Source organism: Ammospiza nelsoni, chromosome 26 (assembly GCF_027579445.1).
Source record: "Ammospiza nelsoni isolate bAmmNel1 chromosome 26, bAmmNel1.pri, whole genome shotgun sequence".
Classification (NCBI taxonomy): Eukaryota; Metazoa; Chordata; class Aves; order Passeriformes; family Passerellidae; genus Ammospiza; species Ammospiza nelsoni.
The window spans coordinates 144,606-152,425 of NC_080658.1; the positions used below are offsets into that span (position 1 = coordinate 144,606).

Below are 7,820 nucleotides of genomic sequence, written 5' to 3' on the forward strand. Positions count from 1 at the left end.
GAAAAATGCCGGGCAGCGTCGGCCGTTGCGTCACACGTCGCGCCGGCAGCAGGGCCTGCCGGGAGTTGGAGTCTCGGGCTGGTAGCCACTCATGTGCCGCGATAGCCGTTGCGTCACACGCCGCGCCGGCAGCAGGGCCTGCCGGGAGTTGGAGTCTCGGGCTGACAGCCACGGCTCCGTCCCCCGCCACCGGGAGCTGCAGTCCCTCCCGGGCATCAAACGGGTCCTTCGCCCCAGGGCGGGGAAGGACCTGAGGCAGGACCGCTCCTCCCGAATGCCCTCTCTTTTCCCCTCCAACTCTTTTTCTTTTTTTAACGCTGTTTTTCACCCCTTTCCCTTCCCTTCCCTTCTGCTCTCCTGCTTTCTTTCCTTTCCTTTCCTTTCCTTTCCTTTTTTTCCCCTTCCCTTTCCCTTTCTTTTTCTTGTATTTGTAATCTTGGTTTTCCTTCCTAGCTTTAGAATCAAAAAGCAGCAGTAGTAACTTTCAGGCTACCTGGGAGTAAAAAAAACCCCAAAACTATAATGATTGAAAGAAAACTATTTATTCCCTGGGAGCCTGAAATTTTCTACTGCTGCACATGACACAGAGTTTTTTATTCCTTCTTATATACAGTTGATATTTTATACTCGCTTTATACACCGCCCCCTGCCGTCTGCACCGGCGCTCTGCAGGCAGAGTGCTGCGGCGTCGTTCGGTTCTGTTTAAATAAACTCGGCTAAATTAGGCTTGGTTCGGCTTAGGTCTAAAATCGTTTCGGTTCGGCTTTTCGTCTAAATTCGGCTTTTCCGGCTCTTCGGCTGAACTCGGCCCGGTTGGGCTAAAGTCGGTCATATTCGGCTCTTTGTCTAAATGCGGCCAATGTCGGCTACAGTCGGCTATCGGTTACACTCGGCTATCATCGGCTCTTCGTCTCAAGTCGGCTGTGTTCGGCCACACTCGGCTCTTCGTCTCAAGTCGGCTGTGTTCGGCCACACTCGGCTCTTCGGTGAAACTCGGCTATTTTCGGCCACACTCGGCTCTTCGGTGAAACTCGGCTGTTTTCGGCTACACTCGGCTCTTCGGGGAAACTCGGCTGTTTTCGCCCACACTCGGCTCTTCGGCTCTTCGGAACTATTCGGCCCGGCTCGGCTCCCTCAGGGCGGGAAAGCGGCTGTCAGAGGACCCCGGCACAGCGAGGCGTTTCCCCACATGCCTGTCACAAACCCGCCGAAATACGCCCGCCCGCGGCGCCGCTGAGACCACAGCATGTGTCGGGTACACTTGAAACGTCACAGAAAATACCACCGGGGCCGCGCCGGGGTCGGCATTCCATGCAGGCAGTCCAGTGACACCCACCCCGGTCCTCCACTTCCCCGCCCTTTTCGCCGCCCTGTTGAGAAGGTCAACCAAAAGTCCGCGACATCCGCGACGCGCCACTCCCAAGGTGGCGGCCTCTCGGCGCAGGGCTGCAGTACCGCGCTCTGCCCACAAGGCGGCAGCACTGCCGCCCGCCCCAGCCGGGGGCGCAGCGCGCCTCGGGGCTGCGGGCAGGGAAGGTGGCAAAAAAGAACAGGGGCGACCCCCGCCGAAAACTGCTCTGAAATAAATGCCAAAAACCTGCCTCTTACCCCACCAGAATCAAACAAGGCCCCTTGCTTTAAAGCCATGTTTAAATAAATTTTTTATTTCCATTTTTCGTATTTATATTCACATGCATAGCTATAGTGGACATTGATGTAGCATGTAATTTATATAACATTATTCTATTTCTATTATTTATATTTACTTATATTTTGTGCTTTTATAAATATCTTTCCACATTGATTGCATATTTCTATGTCTAAAATTACATTTCTATCATGCTTTCACTATTTAAAATACAAATCCCATCCTAACTAAATAAATACAAAAAAGCTCTATTCTTTTAAACTACATTGAAATATTTTTATATTTATAGCGCTCATGACTATATTCACATTTATATTTGCAGTTTATACTTAAGCATTATATTAATCATTATGTATAACATGTATCCTATTCAAATAAGAGATAAATTATTTTCCTAATTATGTACCATATCTACTGCTACAACTTATTTTTCCTTACATTTTTAATTTTTATATTAACCTTCAGCTATTTATGATCTATTTCTATTCTTAGATTTCTACCTTTATATTATTTGTATTTATAATGTTTATACTAAAACACCTGCTTTTGCCAAATAAAAAAAAAAAAAATCCCCTTTATTTTAAACTACTTAAAAAAACCTAGAGTATATCAATCTGGTATAACATATAACAAATGATAGATATGATAGATGTAAAATTGATATAAATATTGTAGTGTATTATAGGAAATAAATAAAAATCAATATGATCCATAACACAAGTAATACTGTATAAATGTTATATTTATGTTATTTTATATTTCAAATAATTTAACATTTCTTTATATATTTGCATATACTTGACAAACATTTCTATATTTATACTTGGGTTGCGATTTTTTTCTGGGTGTTTTCTGGGTCTTTTCTTGCCCTTCTTCGAATTTTTTTCTGGGTTATTTCTTGTCCATCTTGGGGGTTTTTTCTGGGTTTTTTCTTGCCCATCTTCAGACTTTTTTCTGGTTTTCTTCTTGCCCATCTCAGAGGTTTTTTTTTTGGGTTTTTTTCTGGGTTTTTTTCTTGCCCATCTTGGGTGATTTTCTGGGGTTTTTCTACGTTTTTTTCTTGCCCATCTGGGATTATTTTCTGGGTTTTTTTTCTCGTTGCTTTCTTGCCCATCCTGGGCTTTTTCTGGGTTTTTTTCTTGTCCATCATGTGGTTTTTTTCTGGTTTTTTCCTGCTCATCTTCGTCTGGTTTTCTGGGTTTTAAGCCAAAATCGGTACATATCATGTCAGTTCATGCAATACAACCCGGCTGGGGATTTTTTATTCTAAATTTAACAAGGAGTCGCAAAACCTGGAAAGCAAAAGTCACACACACAAGGTTAAATCCAGTCAGCATGCACTCACACACGCAGAAACGAGCAGACACAGACAGACACAGCCACGTGCTCTCACACACGCTCACACAATCTTTCCACTTAAATGCTCACTGCGGCCCTTACTCGAGATGCTGAAGAACGTGCTGTGACACATCTTCCGGCTGCCGCTCCTTGAGGTAAAATGGCAGATCCTGGGGAAATCAGCAGCCTCGGGGACCTGTGAGACGACAGGAAGGGTCAACGAGTGGCTATCTGACAGCTAGGACTTGTCTCCTCTCTGGACTGATAAATTTTCTACCCAAAATCCAATAGAAGACAGATGTATAGGTACATAGAACATAAGCCACCATAGGCAGATACAATACAAGCCAGGACTTGCAAAAATTCTCTGGAAGATGAATTCTTGCGCCCTATTCCCTTTCAGAAGAAGGAACCTACACAACTACTGCAGTCATCTGAGGAGGTGCATCTGAAAAAAAAGTTAGGACAACAGTCAGACGGTTCAATGATAACTGAAGAGCTCCAGATATCCTGTGTCCATCTACAAATCCCATCTAGAGTCCAACTACACCCCACACTGCACATTACAAATCCCCGGGCCCTCTCCTATTGCACCAGGCTATGCGGCAGGGCAGAGCAGCTCGGGCACAAATGTGTGCTGACAGCCGTGACACAGGATGGACAGGACAGGACAGACAACGGGGACACAACACAGACAGAAAATTCTAGGCAAGGAAAATGGCTGCAAGGACTGAGAGAATGCAAAAGGAGATGACCGAGTTCAAACTGATGGTGAGCTGATGAGGCTCAGAGAACCCCGAAGGAAGAAGATGATAACTGAATGATTTCTTCTAAGAACTGCAAAGATGGATGCCTAGGAATCCTACGGTCAGAATCCTCTACCTAACCTCATATTACGCCAAGTCCTAATCCACCAAAATGGATCCAGGTGGGGGCATAGCTGTCCATACAGCCCAGACCGAGACCTGACAAGACATCAGATGCGATGCTTCCAAAGACAGAAGAGAGTCTGACGCCTGTCTGAGCTCCCCAGTCAAAAGTTCTGTGGCCTGGGTGCCAGGACAGGGAATGCAGAGATCACAGATGCTAACAATGATGCCAAGATTAATGACAGGCACCCCTAAGGTAAAAGACATGGGATACACAAACAACACACAATTCACAACAGACAAGTGACACGAGACACACCGGGACTGCTCTGCCCTGCTGCACACCTCAGCACTGTGATCAAAAGTGAGACTTGGCTTCTATGGGGCCTAAGGGGCCACTTCATTAACACCCCCCCACCTCCAAACTGGACTCAAAACCCCCTCCCTGTAATCCCCAAACCAGCACCGTGCTTTCAGCCCCTCTGTGGGTCACGGCCCTCTACTTATCTCTCATACAGCTGGGGATGCTGGTCCCTGTCAGGTGCAAAGAAAGGCCACCTCATCAGATGGGAAGGTCCTGCTGGCACCGGGCTGGTGTCTCTCAGACAGCTAGATTAAAGAGAACCAAACATCAGTGCCTGAACTTGGCACCGCATCGGCCAAAACCCCACCGCTCTGCTACTCACCGCGCTCCTAAGAAGGCCCGGCACCTCCTAACCCTGACCCTCTGCCACACGTGGAATGCATCTGCACCTGAAAGAAAGTTAGAACACATGTCAAACATCACCAGGATAACTCACAAGCTGCAAACATCTTATGTCAATCTAGGAACAACATCTAGAGCCCAAGTACAGCCCACATTACAAATTTCAACTCCCCAAGGCTTGTCCTATTGCAGCAGGCCATGCGGCAGGGCAGAACAGCTCCGGCAAAAAATGTGTGCACACACCCGTGACACAGAAAGTGACAAACAGGGGGGACATGAAACACGACACATCATGCTTGTGGTGAGGGCCTCGAGGGGAAAAGGCAAAAGGGACCCCAAAGACACACTAGGGAGCACGGCACACCGGACAACACGACACAGACCGGAGCTGTTCTGCATTGCCCGCCTGAAAGCTGCCATCAAAAGTAGAGCCTCTCCCTTTAGCTGTCCTAAGAGGCCTTTGGAGAAGATTGCTTTCCCCTCTGCTCATTTTTGAATCTGTCCCAAGAACTCCCAATCTGCTACTCCGCCATCTCCAGACCGTGGCCCCCGACTTATCTTTTGGATGATCGGTGAGGGGAATCCACGCTGCACCTGAAATGAGTCTGCCTCGGAGGGCTCTGTGACGGCCTGTGAGCCTCTCGGTCAGCTGCAATCAAGAAAACCAAAACCAAAGAGTGAGTCCAGAGTTATGTGGGCCAAATCCCTGCAAGTCAGCTACTTGCCCTCTCCTGAGTGTGCCTGGCTCCTTCAGGCTCCAGCTTCATCCTGATTCCAAGGCTGTGGCCTTCATTAGGAGTGGCACCTGGGTTACAGAAAGACAAAGTTAAATGGCATTCCTCTGAGTGCAGTGGATCACCTTGTATGCTGTAAGCCATGGGAATGCCTCTGCTAGGCTTCTGAACAGCTTTGTGTGGGGGGGCCCTCAAATAAACACCCTTTCTCACCCTGCTGCTTGCAAACCCGCTCCCAAGAAATCCTAAACTGGATACCTGATCACCCTCCCTCTCCCAGTCACCATCCTCAACTCACCTGAAGCCTCAATCTCAAACATCATCCTTGACACTGGGCAAATCCCTCTTGTGACACGATGAATCTGCTGAAAAATTGTTGTGCTTGAGAGCTGAGCAATAACAGCCAATTCTCTCCACTGCTCACCTTGACTGCTGGCATCCAGATTGACTTCCTGAAAAGAAAGACAAAGAACAGAGCTGTAACACACTCACCATACACACTTCTGCTGCAGAGACAAATGGGGCCTCACCTGCTCGGGGCAATCCCCTCACCCGGGATGGGGCCCTCTGGCACACATTTAATCCATCTGAATCTGAAAAAAAAGTTAGGACAAGAGTCACACTCTTGTAGGATAACTGATGAGCTCCAGATGCCCTGTGCCCATCCACAGATCCCATCTAGTGTCCAACTACACCCCACATTACAAACTCCAAGTCTCCAAGACTTCTCCTATCGCACCAGGCTGTGCAGCACGGCAGAGCAGCCCCATCCCAAATGTGTGCAGACACCCGTGATACAGGACAGACAGGACAGACAACAACAGGGGACACAACAGGAACAGAAATCTCTTGGCAAGGAAAATGGCTGCAAGGACTGAGAGAATGCAAAAGGAGATGAGTGAGCTGAGACCGATGGTGAGCTGATGAGGCTCAGAGAACCCTGGGGGACGAAGATGATAACTGAATGATTAATTCCAAGAACAGCAAAGATGGATGCCTAGGAATCCTACTGTCAGAATGCTGTACCTAACCTCATATTATTACAAGTCCTAATCCACCACAATGGATACAGGTGGGGCATAGCTGTCCATACAGCTCAGAACTAGACCTGACAAGAAATCTGACTGGATGCTTCCAAAGAGGTAACTTTTGACTGGGGAGCTCAGACAGGTATCAGAAACTCATATATGGCCTGGGTGCCAGGCCAGGGAATGCAGAGATCAGAGATGCTAACAATGATGCCAGGGGTACTGACAGGGCCCTCCAAAGGTAAAAGACATGGGATACACAAACAACACATAATGCACAACAGACAAGTGACACGAGACACACCGGGACTGCTCTGCCCTGCACACCTCCACACTGTGATCAAAAGTGAGACTTTGCTTTTATGAGGCCTAAGGGGCCACCTCATGAACATCCCCCACCTCCAAAGCTGAATCAAAAACTCCACCCAGTATTTCCCGAAACAGCACCATGACTTCATCCCCACTGTGGGTCGTAGCCCTCTACTTATCTCTCATACAGCTGGGGATGCGGGTCTCGGGTGCAAAGAAAGCTCACCTTGTCAAACGGGAAGGTCCTGCTGGCACCGGGCTGGTGTCTCTGAGACAGCTAGAGTAAAGAGAACCAAACATCAGTGCCTGATCTTGGCACCGCATTGGTCAAAACCCCACTGCTCTGCTACTCACCGCGCTCCTAAGAAGGCCTGGCACCTCCTAACCCTGACCCTCTGCCACATGTGGAATGCATCTGCACCTGAAAGAAAGTTAGAACATATGTCAAACACCACCAGGGTTACTCACAAGCTGCAAACACCTTATGTCAATCTAGGAATAGCATCTAGAGCCCAAGTACAGCCCACATTACAAATTCCCCCTCCCTATGGTTCGTCTTATTGCAGCAGGCCATGCGGCAGGGAAGAACAGCTCCGGCACAAATCTGTGCACACACCCGTGACACAGAAAGTGACAAACAGGGGGACATGAAACACGACACATCATGCTTGTGGTGAGGGTCTCGAGGGGAGAAGGCAAAAGGGACCCCAAAGACACACTAGGGAACACAGCACACCGGACAACAGGATACAGACTGGAGCTGTTCTGCACTGCCCGCCTGAAAGCTGCCATCAAAAGTAGAGCCTCTCCCTTTAGCTGTCCTAAGAGGCCTTTGGAGAAGATTGCTTTCCCCACTGCCAATTTTTAAATCTGGCCAAAGAACTGCCAACCTGATACTCTCCCATCGTCTCATCTCCAGACCGCGGCCCCCGACTTATCTTTTAGATGATCGGTGAGGGGAATCCACGCTGCACCTGAAATGAGTCTGCCTTGGAGGGCTCTGTGATGGCCTGTGAGCCTCTCGGTCAGCTGCAATCAAGAAAACCAAAACCAAAGTATGAGTCCAGAGTTATGTGGGCCAAATCCCACCAAGGCAGCTACTTGCTCTCTCCTGAGTGTGCCTGGCTCCTTCAGGCTCCAGCTTCATCCTGATTCCAAGGCTGTGGCCTTCATTAGGAGTGGCACCTG

General features: G+C 48.3%; 1 long non-coding RNA gene across 1 annotated transcript; it reads right to left on the bottom strand.

Annotated features, from left to right (window-relative positions):
• Positions 1-1,636: 1,636 nt before the first annotated feature.
• Positions 1,637-4,242, bottom strand: LOC132084300 (uncharacterized). The gene is made up of 2 exons (XR_009420044.1): positions 3,089-4,242; positions 1,637-2,940 (listed from the first exon to the last, which is right to left on the bottom strand). It is a non-coding gene; the product is annotated as an uncharacterized LOC132084300 (long non-coding RNA).
• Between the last annotated feature and the right edge of the window lie 3,578 nt (positions 4,243-7,820).